The sequence below is a fragment of the Cyanistes caeruleus genome, chromosome 6 (assembly GCF_971803275.1).
Source record: "Cyanistes caeruleus chromosome 6, bCyaCae1.hap1.1, whole genome shotgun sequence".
NCBI lineage: Eukaryota > Metazoa > Chordata > Aves > Passeriformes > Paridae > Cyanistes > Cyanistes caeruleus.
The window spans coordinates 1,071,394-1,091,929 of record NC_141706.1 but is presented as its reverse complement, the minus strand read 5'-3'; the positions used below and the strand labels follow the sequence as shown (position 1 = coordinate 1,091,929).

The window sequence follows — 20,536 nt, the reverse complement described above, 5'->3', positions numbered from 1 at the left end:
GGTATTTTATCCCAAATGTACTCCAGGTACAATCAATAGTTTTAAAAAGTCATCTTCCTAATTTATTCTCTCACTGCGAGGTCACAGAGTCATCTAAATTCCTTGTGGGTACAGAACTGAGGTTCACTGAAAATCAGGCCCCAGCTGAGCTTTGGTGAATTTTTAAAGTAAGCAATTAAATGGCTTGTAAAAGAGAGGCATTTCCAAGCTGCCATCAGTAACTCTTGGAAAGAACTGAAGCTCAGAGGGGCTGTGTTCTCAGCTGCAGTAGAGCATTCAGCACTGTGAAACTCCTTCCAAGCACATGCAGTGGGGAGCAGTTTGATTTATTGATAATAATGGCCTTACGTACACAGTTGTAGGCAGGTGAAGCCTTTTGAGTCGCTTTTAGGCAAGTAAAGAAGAAACCCTGGGTGGGAGCTGGACAAAACTGGAAGCCTGTAACCCTTTCCTGGGGCAGTGTTTCCTCCTCTGATCCTGTGGCAGAGGGCAGTGATACCTGGCTGAGCTCTGCCAGAGCAGCACCCTCTGCCACCCCTCAGCACAAAAATCTTCTGCTCACCTGAGTCAGCCACACAAGAAATCACCTGAACAAAACCTCCTGAACAAAACCACCTTTTTCTTTTTTTGTTTTTCCATGAGAATATCTTTCCCTTCACTCCTTTTGGAGATGTTTTCCCTGCAGTGGGGAAGGTGCTCTCCAGGAGGAGCCTCCCCAGCTCTCGTGTTTGCCCCAGCCTGGGGAGAGGCAGGTGCTCGGCAGGGGCACCCAGCACAGGTAAATGAGAGGTGCACAGAGCAGCCAAAAGGGGAGCTCTGGGGCACAATGGCAGCTTCTCCTCCAGAGATATTAACTGTCTTTCACTGTGCTCCTGGCAGAAGAAAGCAGTGGGTTTGTCCCACCAGTTCTGGAGATTAGTGGGTATTATAGCCATGAGAGGATATTTCCCTCCAAACTGGGAACTGAAATGGGATACAATCCCCCTTCCCACGACAGCAGGAGCACAGCCACCAGTGCACCTTTCAGAGGGGCAAGGGGGCTCCATCAGCTGTACCCATCTCAACACAGCCAGGGAAAAATGTAATGCTGGCTTCACCTGGGCTGGAACTGGGCACAAACACAGCTCTGCACTGTAACTCCCTCTGCTCTGCTCCCCTCTGCAGGGAAAGAGTTAAAGGCTGGAAAAGGGCCAGAGGCAAAGTGAGCTCTAAAGCCAGGTGGAAGGAACAACTGCTCAGAAGGAGCACTCACTCACTCACTCACTCACTCACTCACTCACTCACTCACTCACTCCACATTGTCATCCCTGGCAATTATGGCAAAACAAACAGGGAAAGAAACTTGCAGGGGATGGAGTTGTTTCAGTAACACATCACCATGAACATCCTACAGGTGGAACACATCCCACACCTCCTGGTTGCCTTTGCTCTGGGTGACTGCTGTCTATCCCGCCTCCTTAACTCAGGCCAGTGGAACACAGAGAGTAAAAGCAGTTTGTTTGGGACATGGGCTTGTTCTGCTGCCCAGGTTGGGAGGGTTTGTGGCTTTTACCAAGCCCTCAGAGCACTGGCTCAGAAATGTGAGCAGTGGCTTAGCAAGGCAGTGCACAGCAGCCAGGCCATGGTGCTCAGTGATGCCAGAGCTGTCCATGGCATCCAGGTGAATCCTGCAAACAGGGAATGAATCCTGCAAACAGGGAATGAATCCTGCAAACAGGGAGTGAATCTGGCATCCAGGGAATGAATCTGGCATCCAGGGAATGAATCCTACAAACAGGGAATGAATCCTGCAAACAGGGAGTGAATCCTGCAAACAGGGAATGAATCCTACAAACAGGGAATGAATTCTGCAAACAGGGAATGAATTCTGCAAACAGGGAATGAATCCTGCAAACAGGGAATGAATCCTGCAAACAGGGAGTGAATCCTACAAACAGGGAATGAATTCTGCAAACAGGGAGTGAATCCTGCAAACAGGGAATGAATCCTACAAACAGGGAATGAATCCTGCAAACAGGGAATGAATCCTGCAAACAGGGAGTGAATCCTGCAAACAGGGAATGAATCCTACAAACAGGGAATGAATCCTGCAAACGGGGAATGAATCCTGCAAACAGGGAATGAATCTGGCATCCAGGCTGCAGCAGGGGAGGCACTTCTATTTCTGCCTCATTTTTAATCCCCAAAAGCATGGAAAGCTCCATTAAAGAGTGGCACATGGATGGCACGTGCTGGGCTCCTCCGTGGCACCACCGCTAACAGCTCAGGGCTCAGGGTATGGGCGAGGAGGAGAGCTGAGCTATTAAAAACCTAATTTATGTCTCTCTCTTCAGCATGTGACTCAAACCAGTTTTGCAATCAGTTACAGGTTAACTAGCCAGGGTTAGGCAGGGTGGGGCCTGCAGCAGATTGCAAAACTGGTTTATTCGATCCACAGAGCGAGAAAACACCCTTAAAAGCAGGGGTTCTAGAAGAAGATATGGGACCTTGCTGTCAGCTACGGCACATGGTGCAACAGAACAGATCTTCAGGCCCCTCAGGCTGGGTGGAGGCACAGCTCTGGAGCTGCTTGGAGACCCTCAGGTAGGGAAAGTGATGGCAAAGAGCTGTCCTGTTTTCAGCAGAAGCAGAGAGGGGCTGCAGTCTGCTTCCTCCTGCGGGGTTCTGCTCTTTCTGAGAGGCAGAAGGTGAGAGCTGCAGGCTGTTTTTACCTGTACAGCTTCAGGTAATCCCTGAGTGGATGTGGGATGTACTGAAAGCTCTCTTTTGGTGTTAAAATGAGGGAGATGCAATACTGAAAGCACGGGAAAGAAATAATTAAATTACATCAAAAGTCTCTTGTATATGTGTTAAAATATGTGACAGATGGTTTCAGAACCTTGCACCCTCTCCTGCTATCAAGTTCTTTTTATTATTTCCAGACAATACAAATGTAGGCAATGTTCAACACTCTCAGAGAAAAGATGAAGTATGTGATCTAATTTTCTCCATGCAGCAGTAACATCACTGTACCTGGGAGTTTTTCCAGCCTGTATGTAGCCTTAGAAATGCCATCAGAAAGAAGAGAACCCTGCTTTCACTTGCATTAGTGGGTCCTTCGTGTAGCTCTAGCTAAAAAGGTCCTAAATTTTAAGTTAAAAACACACTTTAGCCAATTTCACAGATGTCACAGAGTCCTGAGAGCTGGGTGGGAGCCACAAGGACCTTTGGGTGCAGCTCTCAGGTGGAATATTGTCATTTGTTGTGCTGAGGCAGCACAACAGGCTGGTGGAGCTTCCTTCACGGGGGGGTTTGGGAAGTCAGGATGTGCCAGGGAGGTCTGGGAATATTTGATCCCATTGCAGTGCAGGGCTAGACTGAGTGATTTTCTGAAATCCCCACAGTTCTGCAGTTCTAAACGTTTCTGGTTTCTTAAGAGCCAATTTCTTTGTGTGTCAGTCAGTGTGGTCTGGTTCTATCCCCAGAACACTGCCCCATACTCTTGGAAAGGCTATCAGCTTACCCACTGTAGCAGTGAAAATTAACAACTGCATTCCTGAAACTGGCCCATTTCCTAACAACATACCAAGGGAAAGTCCACAGAAAAGCTACCACACATCATTTAATTCCGATTGTTTCTCCTGTATTGGCTACAGTGTAAACATATTTTCACTTCTTGCTCCCCCAAGCTGCCCAGCCCAGCTGAGCTGCGAGTTGGGATCCTGAGGACATCCCACTATTGTGCTTCTAAAAAATCTAATTAAAGATTCCTCCTTTCATCTGTAGATCCCCCAGAGCTGTTTGAAGTCCTCCTCTGTCTACATGCAGACTGCTTTTTGTCTCAGAAGATGTCAGGTTCAAACTGAGGCTGCCACCTTCGGTTCTGGGCACAGCAGCCCAAATTTGTTCAACAGGAACATCTTTTGGGAAGGCACCCCCACAATGCCTCCTGGTGAAACTCCAGCTACAACAGCTTTAACATCTGCAACCAAAATCAGTGTTCAGACGAGTGTTAACCCACAGTTCCCCATGGAAGGGGCCAGTTTCACCCCAAAGCTCTTCAAGTGTCCTGGTGCTGCCCCACAGCAGAGGGAGGGGATCCCTCCTGGAGCTGCAGAGCAGGGGAGAGCCAGGGGAGCAGTCTGCCTTGGGAACCCTTCACTGCCACCCCCTGAGCTGCTTGCAGGGGTAACTAGCCCACAGTGTGGGCTGGCTTGCCAAACCAGGGGCCTCTCCGGTGCCAGTGCAGCCCAGCTCCCGAATTCCCACGACGAGGAAGAAGCTTCAGCTTGTGCAGACACTGCTGTCAGCCCTTTGCAGCCTCTTATCCCTGCTCCAGGCATGGAGGGAAGCAGAGCAGGGCTGGCATTTCCCTGCCCTGCAAGGGAAGTGGAGCAGCTCTGGGTGACTGCAGTAACGAGGTTCTGCAGTCCATAACTTTCCACGGTGCATTTCCTCCCCCAGGAGCCACAGGCTGCTTTACTGCAATCACACACAAACAGGTCTCAGTGCGCTTCTTGGCGGTGGATAGCAGGAAGAAAACCCTCAGATAACTGTGAAATGCTCTGGTGGAACCTGCAGAAATGTGGGCTTTATCCTGGCTGTGGGACCAGCTGGAGGGTTGATTTCAGAGGAATCCTTTAACCCCTGGGCTGCAGAAGAGGAACTCTCACCTGCTCTGTGCTCCTGTCATGCCAGCGTGGGCTGAGCTGCTCCTGGCACCCTGCTCCCCACCTCTGGCAGCCAGGATGAGACCTTTACCAGCACCCTGATCCACAAAACAAGCTCTTATTTTCAGTGTTGGTACGGCTGCAGCCGGCTGACAGAAATCCCCTAACGCCTGTAAAAAAAGAATAATAAAAACATTTAGTATAACAAAAAAAGGCGCTTTGATGGCGCGTGCCAAGCTGTGACCCGTCACAAACACCAGCACTGCTCCTGCTCCCTCCAACCTTGGGGCACTCTGCACACTCCCTGGGCCCTGACACCCCCTCAGCTCCCCCTTCCCAGGGAAATCCTCAGCCAAGCCCTCCCCTGCTCTCACCAGGCACCTCCAAGGCAGGAACTGCACTGGATGAGGCAAAAGATGCTCTGCCAGCACCTCGTGCTCTGCACCCCTTGCCCGTGTGATGCTCTGATCACTTCATCATCACTTCATCCAAACTCACAGTTTTTAAGCTGCTGCTCTGCAAATTAGATTTGATCTGCAGTTGTGTCTCCTCTTGGAATGTTCCAGCAGAGTATTATGAAAGTCAGCATTTTTCTGGGGCAACAAAACCTGCCTTTCAGAAAATCCGTGATGAATATTTATGAAAAAAATAATATTTTAAATTTTATGACTCCTCTGGATGGCAGGACAGCTGTATTGGCAGCCTAACGTGTTTTTTAGAGTTAGAAATATATGGCCATCTGTTCAGCTCATAACATGTGTTAACAGGTATCTCAAATTTCAATTCAAGAAATAAACATTTTAATAAATAATGTAACAGCAAGAAACCTGGGTTAACTGATGGAGACCTAGCTGTAGTAGCAGTAGTAGTAGTAGTAGTAGTAGCAGTAGTAGTGCATCTGTTTGAGTTACTCATTACAGAAATATTCAGGTACAAATTAAATGGCTAAATGGGACCTTTAGCTAAAAAGCATTAAAAAACTGCATTTCCTGGAAGCTTGTGACTGAGACTAAAAAAAAAAGACCTGGCAAAAAGATTTCCAGGTTTGTGTTGACATTTGGATACGTTTTAGAGCGATGAGAAGCCTTTAGTAACCATTTACTCACCCGAGCTTCATAAACTTCTCCCGTGGTCTTGGTGGGCCAGGGATGGTCCTTTAGAGAACTTCAGATGCATTTGGAGTTCAGACCCCTAACTCTAGAGAAGGAAAAAAAGCCCTTGCAAAATACGTGAGATAAGACAAAATGAATCTCAAATTAATTAATGAATTAATTCTAATGCGCCCCTGCAGGACAATATCCTGCTGAAGTGGTCTCAGGGCAGACACCAGCCAGCTCTGAATCTGTTCTGGAAGGGGACTTAGCTCTGGGTGGTTGCACTGGGCATCCTGGCACAGGTAAGCATGGAACAATAAAGCAAAAGTGTGGTTTGGGGTTTTTTTCCTGCTTCAAAAGGTTCTTTTTGCTGCATGGTAAAAAGGAGCGTAAAGAACTGTGACTCCAAGTCTTTGGTTGCCAAGATGAAGAAAATGTCACCCTCAAGCAGATGGTGCTGCTGATGCAGAAGGTCAGAGACTTGGAAATTCATTTGAACAGCCCAAAACAAAAGCAAGACAACGGTAGTGACAGTCAGCTGTTATCTTTGTGTATTGAAAAGAGGGTTGGGGAGCACAGCAGAAAATGAAAGCCAGTTTATCCTTAGATTAGCTGCAGGAGATATGTTTGACTTCCTTGGAAGCACTCGAGGGAACCACAGGCCAGCAAAAGGAGTCCTGGTCAGCTCCTGGGAGCAGATCTCACCTGGGTCTGGGGAGGACACGGTGTCACCCCAAGGGATGGCAGGGATGGAGGGGTTCCAGCTCCGCTGCTGGGGGGGCTGGGGGTGCTGTCCTGGCCCAGATTTCATTTCAGGGCTGATCCCCAGGAGCTCTGAGCTCCAGCTCAGCAGGATGGGGACTCCCAGTCCTCGGAGGCCAGCACGATGCTGGGCAAGTCACAAAGAATATGACTTTATGATTTCATAAAGTACCTTCACAGGAACTAATTAGGGGGTAAGTTATTAAGGGAGAAACCACCAAGTTATGAATGAACTGTCAGTGGCTGTGCCAAGTGCCTTGCATCAGCAATTACAGCCCTAAACTGGGTAAAAGCACATTTAATGGGACCCTTTCAGGGCTCTGCAGTCTCTGTCACAGGAACAATTTAGTGGTTCCTTTGTCTGTGCCAGCCACAGAAGGGCCTGGAAGATCTGTGATCTCTATTCAACTTCTGGGACATGAATTTGCACCCATCTTTGCTATTCATTAACCACTTCCCTCCCCTCCCCCAGCTTCTGAGCTCTTATGCCCGGGGAGAAAATGGGATTCAAACATCTTTTGGAACAGCAAGATCTCCCCAAGTCTGCAGAGAGACAAATAAGATGCTTGTGAATAAAAACTGCCCTATTCACATCCATCAGGACCTTCACCAGACTCACAACCACAGAACTGATTTTCTCTAATAAAATTTCTAATATTTCATCAATATACCAAGATTGGTTTTAAATCTTGATTTTTAAATGGACTTAAAAAAAAATCTTCCATTTTTATCTGTTCCTTATTAAGAATCACATTAAAAAATAAAATAAAATAAAATAAAATAAAATAAAATAAAATAAAATAAAATAAAATAAAATAAAATAAAATAAAATAAAGTAAAGTAAAGTAAAATAAAATAAAATAAAATAAAATAAAATAAAATAAAATAAAATAAAATAAAATAAAATAAAATAAATAAAATATTCATCCTAAAAAAGTTTCCTGAGTAAGAAACTAACTGTTGGTCCAGTATTTCCTATGTGTTAGTATTCAAGTACTTCCAGATTATGATTAAAATATTATGAGCTGCTTTTATGAGAGCTGAAGTCATGTAAGGAGACTTATATAGGCTATTGCAACCTTCCTATCAACTGCAACTTTGCTTAAGGCTACTGCTCATGCTTTCAGAAAATACTGGGGATATCCAAGGACTAAGGCACCAGGAAAAAGGGAAAGGAGACAAACATCTGTGGTGCTACATGGAAAATGAATCCTCCTGGCAGCTCCTGCCCAGCCCTAGATTAATATGGATTTACAATTAACATCATCAGTGAATCAAGCAGCGTTGTAATTGTTTTTGCAGCTATTCCAAAACTTTCTCCTGCACAGACATAACCTAATTCTAACTTAGAGAGACAGAACAGCTTGACACGTTTGTTATCTAAAGACCACTTCAGCCAAAGAACATAATGAAAAAGCATGGGAACTTGACTCAGAAGCAAAGGCTCTTCTTTAATATTGGTTCTAAAAATAAAAAATCCTCTCCCCCTTACAACTCTCATTATTTCTTATTCTTGAAGGTCTAATTTTGCCCCAAGGACTGCTTCAAAAATACATTCTCTTTGATAGGATTGCTCAATACTGCTCAGTCAAGAGGGATTAGAGCCTTCCGAGGAACAGAACATATTTCTTATTCATTTTCTTGGCTAATTAGTAGAGATTACTTTGGGAAACCTTAGCTGTAGATGTATCACCCACCTCCTCTTCACAGTGGGCATTAACAGGCAGTGGGCTCTTGCCCAAGAGCAATTCTGTGACACCTTCCTGCAGCAACCACAAAAAAACCCCAAAACTTGGGGGTAACCAAGCAAAACCCCCTCTGGAGTCCTGCCTCCAGCCAGTCCTCAGGGAGACCTGAGTGAATCCTCATCTCATGCACCAGCTGAATCAGTTTCATGTCCTTTCTTCCCTGTGCTATGGCTGGACACACCTCATTTGAGAGAATTCATCATATTCCTCCAAGTTTCTGCCCTTAACTGAGTTCCTTCCCTTGAGCTCAGTGAATTTGTACAGACACACAAAGTAAATAGAAAAGAATGTGCCTGAGTTTGTTCAGCCATGAAGTCCAAGAAGCAAACAAGGGCTCTCACTTTGTTTTGTGTGGTGCTGGGTTTTCTCTGTGTATGGCACCATCGACACATTAAGGTATTGACACATGAAATAATTTCTGATAAAGCTGAGACAAGACAAAATCAGACCCAGGGGTCTGAGTACACAGTTCTCATTAAATCAAAAGCAGGATTGTTGTTGACATTTATGCTAAATAATGACTCAGACCTTAAAAATCCATGCTGTTAACTTACATTAGTGATCTTTTATTTTATGTACCTGACTATGTTTAGAGCTCTGTGCAGGGGTCCAAGAATAAGACCTGACCATTGCATTTCCTACAGCTGATTTGTAATCCAGGAGATAAAACTGTCAGGGTGTGAGGCAGAAAAACAGGTTTTAGGGGAAAAAAAAAGCATGAGACAAAGCTGAAATGAACTTCCCAGCAGGAGGAGAAAGGGGTTTTTCCTGTTCCTCAGCAGCACTGCCCCAGCTGAGCTGGGACAGCCACCCTACAGACAGCCACCTCAGATGTCTGGTTGTGCCACAGGGCTACAGGAGGTCTCCTGGCTTCTCTGGAAGCTCCAGAATTTATTCTCTGGCTTTCTGGTCGAACAGTGGATGTCAGACAGATGCTCAGAATTAAGAGTACAACACAGGTCCTGCAAGAGGCATTAATATTTATTTTTTTTCCTGAGAGACAAAAGTATTCTAGAACAAAATTTCCACACTTTGTGGCACACTTTCACTCTGAATTTCTGAAGAAAGGAAAAGAAGAAAAATTTCTTCTTCCTTTGCCTGTCTGGTCATCAGAAACACAGTGACAAGTGGTCTGGTTTGTGCAGAGCCACATGCACCAATCTGGGTAATGACAGGGTAACACATGGGGAGCTGCCACTTCCTCATGCCCAAAGAGCATTTTTCACTTGCTGGCAGAGGTCAATAGATGCAAAAAAACCCAAAAAACAAAACAAAAAACCCCAACCCCCAAACACCAAAACAAAACAAAGAAAAAAAGAATCCAGGAACATCATTCTTAAAGCCCTGCCACAGCTTCCACTTAGACAAGAGTGGTTGGGTCTGCTACAGCAGGGGATGAAATCCATTTCTCTTCACTTGACAAAATGGGACCTGGTCATAGGATTTAACTGCTTGTTTCTCCTTCTTGGAGTTCTGTCCTAAAAAACATGGTCTTTGAGCTCGACAGCATGAGTAATATTAATTCTGCCAGTATTTTGGGACTTTTGCAAAGAGCCCTCATCGAGAGCTGACCTGTACAAAAATCCTCTTTTTTCCTAACTAGCAGAATGTGATGTGTTGTCCTGTCCACCAAGTGCAGATGTGATGTTTCAGCAGCCCCAGGGATTGATGTAGCACAGCTGTAACCATGAAGCTTCTGGGAAGCACAACAGGACCTCTGGAAGCCTCCCTGACACCTCCAGAGAGGGGTTCTATGCCCAGATTTCTCTCTCAGGACTAAAACATCAGGCAGCAAGGAATCTGAGGAGAGCTTCCAAGTCTGGAAGGTTTCAACGTGGCATTTTACCTTCCCCCCCAAAATCTCAGAGGGAGCCTGAAGAGACTGCTGTGCAAAGCCTTCAGTAACAGCTGGACAAAGCAGGAGAGAAACCAGCAGGGACAGGAGGAAAGGGACAGCTCAGGGTGTGTGATGGTCCTGCAGGGACAGGAGCAAAGGGACAGCTCAGGGTGTGTGATGGTCCTGCAGGGACAGCTCAGGGTGTGTGATGGTCCTGCAGGGACAGCTCAGGATGTGTGATGGTCCTGCAGGGACAGGAGCAAAGGGACAGCTCAGGATGTGTGATGGTCCTGCAGGGTTGGAAAGGGACAGCTCAGGGTGTGTGATGGTCCTGCAGGGACAGGAGCAAAGGGACAGCTCAGGGTGTGTGATGGTCCTGCAGGGACAGCTCAGGATGTGTGATGGTCCTGCAGGGACAGCTCAGGGTGTGTGATGGTCCTGCAGGGTTGGAAAGGGACAGCTCAGGGTGTGTGATGGTCCTGCAGGGACAGCTCAGGATGTGTGATGGCCCTGCAGGGACAGCTCAGGATGTGTGATGGTCCTGCAGGGACAGGAGCAAAGGGCAAGGTCTTTGCTGAACATCCCCAGGAACTGGTGAGGAGCCAAATTTTAGAGGATGAGGATGTTCATAGGCCTTGGCCTCCAAGGATGCTGAATAACAATCCAGAGGGCTGTGAACAAACAAAAGCCTGGTTCTGCAGTTGTGTTTGAACACCTCACCTGTACAAGCAGGCACGAGGCCTTTAAGGATGTGGGACAGCAGCTCAGATCTCATGAGACCAGGCACCACCACAACCCTCCTGCTTCAGTCTCCTGCTTGACCCTGCCTGGAAGCCAGGCATTAGGGAATGCTTGACACTGGCAGTGAAGTGGGAATATCTGAAAAGTCCAAGTGAATTAGCCACGGTCTGGATGGAAACATGGTGGCAGGGTAATGAAAGGAAATAATTTTGTTGCTGGAGACATGGTTCAGTGCCCAACCTTCAGTAAGTGCTTCATTTCAGAAGTCATGAGCAGTCATAACACAAGAACTAAACCCACCAAAACCTTTCCAAAAGTCACACTGACAATAATGTAACTGTCTGCTCCCTGCTACAACCAGAAACAGATGTAAATAAGAGCAGTAATACGATGAATTGTTAATACAAAACCAAGTTAAAACAGAATTAACCCCAAATCTCTGTACAGCAATGTACATTGCTCATTAATCTTGCTGGGACAGCATTCTGGCTAGGAGGCAGTTAAACTGCTGTATGTTGAATTTGATCCTGTCTTACCATGAAACAAATTTGAAAATGCTGTAGGTGGTACCTATTAAAAAGCTTCCAGTCTGAAGCACATGGCTAGCACAGGACAAATGTTCCACATTGATAGGTGTGAAAGATTTTCCTTAGATTTCCCTTCAATCAGAGCACTGGAACAAGCACAGGTTCCCCCTTTGGGAAATGGGTCCTGTGCTCAGGTAGGGCACCCTGGGCAGTTTCACTGGAAAATGCTTGATGTGCATCACAAGAAGCTGTCACAACCTTCAGGAAAAGCAGCTCTGAGTTCCAGGCAGGCCTCAAATGGTCTCCAGATGCCAAGTCACCAGCTCACATCTCCCTTCTGTCCCACTGCCTGCTGCATCTCCTCACAAACCCAGGCACATTCTAAAAAATTATCTTTTTGGTGCCTCTCTTTCCCCTCTCACCCTCCTCCTCCAACATCTCCCCCTTTAGGATGTTAAACCTCCAAATGGCTTTGAGAGCAGCTTCTGCAAAGGAGTCCTGCTTTGGATGCTGCTCTGACTCACCACAGGGGAAAAAAATCTTGTTTTACCTCCTCACACAGCAGTGTGCACTCTTAATTTTGCCATGCAGAATCCCTGATCCACCTCCATCCCCAGTACAGCTCTCCTGGAGTGAATGGAATGACTTCAAGAACTCTTTGGCCGCTGATTTCAGTACCCAAAAAAGTGTCACATCCAGCAAGAAAGGAAAACTGAGCACAAAGCTCGGTGTGTTGGACAGCCCCATCACCACAGCTCTCTGCTGGCTTTTGAACAGCTTTATTACTCACATCCTAGACCTGGATATTGCATTTGTTAGGCAAAAACAGAGAATTGGTTTAGCTGCTGGAGAGAGGGAGCTCAGAGCTGCAGCACATGGGGCCAGCCCAGCTGCTCTCCTGGAAAGAGACACTCTCAGCAAGGAGAAAATGTTCTTTTTTCAAGGTTTCCTCGCCCAAAGCACACTTTGGTAACTCCATGTACCATTGCCATCTAGTGGGAAGGTAAGTAAGGACACAGGTTTCGTGCTCCTCAATAGCTGTCAGCCACCAGCGACGAGCATTATTATTATTATTATTATTATTATTATTATTATTATTATTATTATTATTATTATTATTATTACCATTAATATCATTAATATCATTAATATCATTAATATATTAATATTGTTGATACTATTATTAATATTAATGTTAATATTAATATTAATGTTAATATTTCAGCTCTTCTGGAAAACCTCTAGGAAGGAATTGTTGGAGCCACACACATCCCAGCTCCTGCTCCCAGGGAAATCCACACCTTCCCATTGCTCCTTCCTTTTGGTGTGATAAAGGGAAGTGTTTGGTCACTGTTAGCAATCTGCTAAAAAGAAGGTTGTTTGGGTTTAGGTGGTTTTTTCTTCTTTTTTTCTCTGAAACACAGGAAACTTTGCTTGTTTTCTTCTCTTTGGTTAAAAGTAACATCAAATAACAGAAACAGCACGTTGGTGGACAGCCAGGGTCGATGAGGATGGATTTCAGAGACAACTGCTGCAGAGACAGGAGGTGGGGGAGCAGCAGAAATAGAAACAACACTGCAGCAATTCTCCAGAAGAATGAATTTAACCCCACTTTCTGCCATTGGAAGCACATGGAAGTTTTGGGAAGGCTGGCAGATTAAGCAGTAAATTGAGGAGTTTCTATACAAAAACTCCAGTCAGGCTGGGGGACTTATTTCTTGTAGCCAATTGTTTAATGAGTTTACATCTGCTGTAACATTCAAAGAAGTCAGCGGAGCTCAAGTGTTTGACAGCTGCTCTTAAAAAAACCCAAGGAGGCTGCACTTTGCTCCTCTTCCTCACAGCCTTCAGACAAGGATGAGAAATGCCTCACAGACCCAGTGGAAAGCCTCAAAGGCAAAAATCCATGATATCTAGTTTTACTAGATTCTTATCATTTACAGTTCACCCTAAAACTCCCACACATTTGTTTCTTAATGTCCCTCATGCTCCGTTAAACCTCACTACAGCAATGTTCCCATAGGAATGTGGCCACTTGCCAGACTCTCTCATGAACATTTCATTAATCTTCTTGGCTCTCATACAAACTACAAAACATTATTTGTTAGCAATTTAACTGTTTTGCTCCCAAATGTGCCAGAAATGTGATCTTTGCTATGCTTTCATTCAAGAGTACACCAGGATAATTATAGAGTAAATGAAAAGAGGGTTTTTTTTTTTTTTACATTTAGCAAGACACAGTGCCAAGAAAGGTGAACTGATTACATCTCGGTTCTGGAATTAATTCTCATGCTGTCCTAGATGCCAAATCACTCTCAAATGTTAAAATCTAACTGCAACTTAGCAAAGTACATATTTAGATACAGTTTTATTTCATTACATTACACACAAACATCTCTGGCTTCTTTGAATAATTCAGATCATACCATATAATCTACTTACTTCAGCAGATCGTTTACCAGAGCAGATAAATTCCTATAAACATTTGTTAAACAGAAAATATCATTTCTGTTCTCCGGAAGTGTGGCCTGAGCCGGGCCCAGTGGTGTTGGGAAAAGACAATTGCTGGCTCTGCAGAAAGGAGGAAGAGTCTTGGAAAGCCTGCAGAGCTTTCAGAGCACACAGGACTTGCTAAAGGGAAGGGAATTTAAATTTAAAGATTTAAAGGAGCCTCATCTTCTGCAGAGCAGGGGAATTCATTCTAGACATGCAAAAACACAGCTTTTATTTCATAAAAGGGGAAGATTCAGTGGGATCTGTGGATAAAGCTGTCCTCAGGAATATGACACTGCTAGGACAAAAGCAGGGTTTATCACTCAGTTTCATTTCATGGGAGATTAAAACCCAACAGTATCACATCGACAGAAATGCAGTGCAACATCCTAATTCCCTAAGTTCCATTTCCCCATACCTGTAAACCCCATGGGGTTTGGATTTTATTGGTTTGGTTTGGTTTGTTTTTCAATCTGACTTATAAGAAATACAGCTAATGGCTCAAATCCCATGTCCACTTTGTAACAAGGGGAGTGTTTTCAACAATGTGCATCCCTGGCACTGCATGCAGAGAAATGTGCAGCAGCAATGCAGAGGTGGAGAGGAAAGAGTGGCTTAAGGCTACAGCCATTTACATAGAGAGGGACAGAGAATTAAAGGGATGGCGATGAACAACAGCACTTCCATGGATCTGTTTTCTCTTCTGCCTTCTGTAAGACATCCAAACACTTGGGAGCTATCCAAACTCGGGCTCTTTTGAGGTTTTCCCTGCACATTTTGGATTTGATGTTGTTCTGCAGTGTAAGGGGCAGAGCCATGGAGCCACGGTGTGAGGGCACTAAAGCTCAGTGTGTGAGAGCAGACACGTGTGTTTGACCAGCCACGGGTGAAGCAGTGCCCACAGCCTGCTCCCCAGCTCAGAAACTGGGCATTCTTCTTAATCCTTAGGAGAAAGGAAGAAGGTATTGGAAATCACATGGCAGGATGTGCTGGGCTGTGGCAAGAAGGGATTGACAGAATTCTCTCAATGCCACCTTTAACATCAGAGCAGGGTGAGTGAGGGGCTGTCCTGAGTGTGTCCACACAGCACAGTGAGAGGCTGGTGATAGCAGACAGAAGCTCTATCAGTTCTTACATGCAGCCAGATGAAGAAACCCTTTTATGTGGTCTGGAGAAAAGCAGGAGGAATGGTGTGGTGTCCAAGAGCAGCTTGGAAAGGATGGGGGCATGATCAGCTGGATCTGAGTGCTTGGGTTCAGCAGGGAGAAGGGACATCATGAAAATGAGGTGGGTGGGAAGGTACTGACAGAGGAAGGGGGCTGGGGATTTTTCAAGGGTTACAGTAGTTAGGAAAAATTTGGTACAAAGGCTCATACAAGATCTCAGGAGGGTCAGTCAATAAGCAGTGGCACCCAGGAAAGCACCTGTGGCTCTTAGATGGTGACAGGAGAGCTGCTGCAGCTCTTCTAGCACGGGACTGACAGCACTGGCCTGCAGTGGGATTTCTGTCCCACGTTTGGGACAAGCACATTTGCATCTTGTCACTTGGAATGGGCACTCCCAGTCAGCTTTCAACCCCTGGCAAGGCCCAGCAGAGAGTGAGATGCTAAACTCAAATTCAGGCAAAGCCTGAAGTGCTGCTGTGCACTCCTGAGAGCTGCAGGACTAGGAGTCTATAGAGTATAACTGACCTAATTTCTTATTTTGATTTCATAACTAAAAACAGCTCCAGGGAACCCTGAGCACAGAGCCTTGCTCAACCCACGCCATAATTGGACTGGCTGATTGAACTAGCTGGTTGGCTAAAATTGTATTCTGATTAAATTGTAAGACCTTTTCTCCAAATGGCAAAGCTCTCCTCCCTGTAATTCCTGAGAGATGTATCCGAGAATTACAATCTAAAGAAGAAGAGAGTGCACAGTGTCAGGCAGCCTCTGTTGTTCCCCTCAGCAAGTTATAAATAAATATAGAATACTTACAGTGCTCTGTACTAGAGAAAGACAAGATCAAGGCCAAGTGTCACAGTCCTCCCTGAAAATAATTGCAGCATGCAATACAATCCCACATGCCCTAGCAATATGTAGTGTAAATAGAAATGAACAGCACAGACCTGGATTGTGGGTGGTGGAATTGTACCAGGCCTTGGGAATTTTATTTTAATTAAGAAATGCTGATTAATAGGGAATGGTAAGTTTTAATCAGCCAGTAATAAAAGAGAAGTTGTGCTTGAATAACAGGCGTGTCTTGATTGCTTGGAACAAATCTTGATTTTTAATTGGGGGAATTCACCTAGTGGAAAACTCTGTCTGACTTAAGGCAGCAGTTTTCTCTTGGTGCTCCTGTGGTTTCATTCCCCATCCCAGGGGCCTGCCTGGGTAACTGAGCCATTGGGAAGAAGCCTCAGGAGCAGCACAAGTTCATGCTGTTGACACCAAAATTAGGGGGTGAGGCTGTGTCACACTGGAGGGGGGAACAGAGGACCAGGAGACTCCTGGGGCTGAAGTGCTGGAGAACACAGCAGCACAAGAAAGCTCAGCTTAAATTCCTCTAAATGCTCAGAAGGCAAATTACAGGTTTGCTGGGAAATATTTTAATGAAGCTGCTGGGACTGTTGTGCCCAGCAAGATCCATCCTCTGCCTCACATCAGGGCACAAATTCTTCTTCCCCCTTCTCGTGGCACAAGGAACCATTCCTGAAGCACAGGGTGAAGCAGAGCCCTGCATCTTTCCTATGCATGGTAACAGGAACATCCTGAGGTTTGATGCAGATTTCCTTGCACAAATATCCCCAAAGGAGGGGGAGCAGACTCAGAGAAACTTACCCATCACTGCCAAACCATCACATCATCCTCTGCACCCTGGTGCACATCTACAGTGCTTTAGGGATCCTGGAAAGGAGCTCTGTCCAACGGTGGGACATTAATATTAGCATAAAAAAGGGAATCTAGACAGGTTTGGGAGCTCAGCCTCAACCAATGGTGGCATAAAAAAATCCACTGTAGCAAAGGAAAAACGAAAAGCAGGGTCCAGTTATCAGCAAGGGAATTTCAGAAGTTCAAAACGTCCAGCTGAGGAATACCCACGTCCCTGAAAAGCAGCAGAACTTTGCAGTACCAGCAGGTAAATCTGTGCCTCCTCCCAGCTGGGTAAGTTTCTGCAGCCATTGGGAAGTGCAGATTACAAGAGCTCACTGCCACACTGCCTCTCTGGCACAGGGGACAGAAAAATCTCCGGGTCTGGACGTGGAGCTCTGGCTAAATGAAGCCCAGTCTGCTACGTGCCTTTAATTTCCTTGCTTTGATGAAAGTCTTAATGTCACCACTTAGGCAACGAGGAGGTGAGTTAGGGCTTTATCAGGGCTAACTGGCAGCAGGCAGAGCTGAGGGCACATCTCCAATAAGTGCTCCAAGCCTGTGGAATTAAACAGAGGGGCTGCAGAGCCGGGGAAGCAGTGCTCCACGTGCGAGTTTTCATTTCTGAGCGCCTCCAACTAAAGCTCTTTTCAAACCTGACCTTTTCCCTCCGGCTCTCCTCGTCATGCTCCAGGTAACCTGGGACCTGCCAAAGCAGAAAGCTCAGCTATTAGTCAGCAGACAGCTGGTGGCACATGGAGCACACTCCTGGTTCATTTATCGGTCTGGGTTGGTTTCTGTGCACCCTTCCCGTGCTGTATGAGCACGCTGCAAACCATAAAGTGATCACAGAAAGATTCGTTTCTGCGTTCTGTATTCTCCCTTCCCTCCAGCCTCTCTGCTTTTATCTGTGCTCATTCCTTTAGAGACTGTGCTGGGGTGGGAGGGCTCCACCGAGCTCCTGATTCCCACTTCATCACCAGTCCCTAAAGTGCCATGAGGAAAGTTCAGGGACAAGAGTCACACTTGGATTTCTGTCAGGATTAGAGAGGGGTGGTTTTGTTTCCTTGTTTTTCTTTTGGTTCTTTTAAAGTCGTGTAAAAATAATCAGTATCACTTCTGTTTTGACAGAAGTAATGGCCCAGATTACCCTCCCCACAATTTAAATTTGAGGAGTTTATTTGATTTTTAGTATTGCTTCATAAAGAGAAGGCACAATGACGCAATTTGAAACACTGAGAAGGATACTGAACTAATCATTCTTTACACTTTATCTACATATTTATAGAAAGAAAGGAAAAGCTTCTCAGGCAGCAAAATTATTAAAATCACAATGGGAAATGCCACCTTAGGGCTGTACTTCTATTGAAATTCAAACCACCACAAATCCATTTTCCATTTATCTGAATCAAGACTGGGAATATTTTCCCAATGTACTAGAATTCTGAATTTCTTTAGGCAAACCAACCAACCAGATTAATTACAATAGTTGAACAGTCTGTCACACACAGCAGCTCTGTCACTTACCTTTCAGGCTAGTGCACTCATAGGAATCTCTTTTTTTTGGTAGCATTATCTCGTAAAAATACACATGTAAGTTTAGCACAAACCATAAAAATGTGTTGTACCCTTCAGCTAATCTAGTATCTTTCATTCCTAGGGAGGATTTGGGTGGAGGCCAAGTTAATTAAAACCAGAATAGAAATGGGTTCTATTCACATGAGTCATATACCTCTGACTCACAATAGAGTCTGTGCAGCTAATGGGTTAATTTGTCCTGATAACAGGAAAAAATGAAGCTGGAGGTTATGAGTGGAGCGAGTGCTGGTTTCAGACAGTGGTAGAGGTACAAGGTTTTTATCCACTGAGAACACACACCTGCTCTAGTGACGTCCTGGCTGTCCTGGCTGTAACAAACAGCTCAGAAAGATGTTTAGAAATGTGGGACCCAGGCGTTCCAAGCTCCATTATTGTAACAGTGTGCCCCTGGAAGCGTTTCAGTGTCACAGGGAGGAAAGTCTCAAGCAGCTTGTACCCCTGGCAGGACAGGGAAAGGGAAAGGGAAAGGGAAAGGGAAAGGGAAAAGGAAAGGGAAAGGGAAAGGGAAAGGGAAAGGGAAAGAAGGGAAAGGGAAAGGGAAAGGGAAAGGGAAAGGGAAAGGGAAAGGGAAAGGGAAAGGGAAAGGGAAAGGGAAAGGGAAAGGGAAAGGGAAAGGGAAAGGGAAAGGGAAAGGGAAAGGGAAAGGGAAAGGGAAAGGGAAAGGGAAAGGGAAAAGGAAAGGGAAAGGGAAAGGGAAAGGGAAAGGGAAAGGGAAAGGGAAAGGGAAAGGGAAAGGGAAAGGGAAAGGGAAAGGGAAAGGGAAAGGGAAAGGATTCCTCCCCCAGCCCCCTGGGAAACCCACACCTCCCCTGCCCCAGTGGCCAGCCACATCCACCAGAGAGATGTGGAACTCTGCTGAGCTGGCAGCCCTTTGCCCTTGGCACTGGCCCACACAGCCCCTCTGGCCACTTCCAGCCCCTTGTTCTGCAGCACAGCCCAAAGGCACAGGGAGGGCACTGGGTCCCTGAGCCACACACGGGATGTGTGTGTGGATGGAGAAGGTCCCAGCTGCTCTCCCACTCCTGGCAGCCTCTCAGGACAAGGACTTCATCAGCCTCATCCTTCAGAGCATCATCTCTTATGGACTGTGCAGAGTCCTGAGAGCAGGGAACGTAAAGCTCAGCAGGAACTTCACACTGAAACACAGGGAAGTAATGCCAGCCAGTTTTCTCTCCAAAATGTGTTTTGATGGGAATTTCAACACCTTTTGGTTGACTGAGGTAGAGAAGCAGGCCTTACAGGAGGCCCAGAAGACAGGTTCTTCCCCCAAAGCCTTTTCCACCTTTTCCACAGCTGATCACCAGCTGTGCTCCCTCTCCTGCTCTCCTGTCTCAGTTTATGTGCAGTTACTCCACACAGAGCTGAAACTTCAGCTCAGGCAGCAGCAGCAGCACCCCTCCAACCAGTGTGGAAACACGGTTTCCCCCTCAGTTCATTCTGCAGGACTGGAGAAGGGAGGAGGAGAACTCCCAGGACACCAAACCCACATCCTCTGCTCTCTGTGGGAGCAGCAGTGATGGAGCAGCCAGGCCTGGCCTCTGTGCTGGACCGTGGTGCAAGAACAAGTCTACTTGCTCTTCAGGACAAACCCATGAAATTCAGGACAAAAGCTCCGAGTGCCTGTGGTGGGGGTTAAGGAGGATCCTAAGCACTGCTCCTATCCAGCCCTGAGTTACAGACTGGGACTGAACCTGGCATTAAAACTCACCCTGTCTTTAGTGCTCCCTGCTGATTAGGCAGCTCTGCTTGGTGGTTTCAGCTTTACAAGCAGACCTAAAGATCAAACACCTGCTCTGGACCCAGGCCAACAATTCAGTGGCTATAAATGGTGATCTGGAGCACTTCAGATGCCAATATCCTGGACTGGCTCCAAGCTCTGCATCCAAGCCCCTGCATTAAAGGGTTGCAACAAAGACCAGTTTGTAAAAAGCTAGATCTCAGAATCTTCCTAAGTGCAATTCTTTCCTGACACGGACAAGACAATTTCAATTTTAGTGTTTTGCTACCATTCTGTTCGATCTGAAATGGACAGAATTGCTGTGCAGAGAACTGCATTCTGTCCAGCTGAGATACCCCACTGAAGCACTCAGCACCTAAAAGTGAAGGTAGCACTTTGCTCCTTGGAGTCAAAGACAGCATTTTCCTGACCTGCTGCTGCTCATCATTCCAAAGCCATGTTTACAGGATTGCTTCTGCCAGCCCACGTTCAGCTGTCAGCAGCCCCCAGGGAACAG

General features: G+C 46.1%; 1 long non-coding RNA gene across 1 annotated transcript; it reads left to right on the top strand.

Annotated features, from left to right (window-relative positions):
- The first annotated feature begins 1,667 nt into the window (after window positions 1–1,667).
- Window positions 1,668–7,221, top strand: LOC111930852 (uncharacterized). Its single transcript, XR_002865340.2, has 3 exons — window positions 1,668–2,583; window positions 3,766–6,045; window positions 6,978–7,221. It is a non-coding gene; the product is annotated as an uncharacterized LOC111930852 (long non-coding RNA).
- Window positions 7,222–20,536: the final 13,315 nt, after the last annotated feature.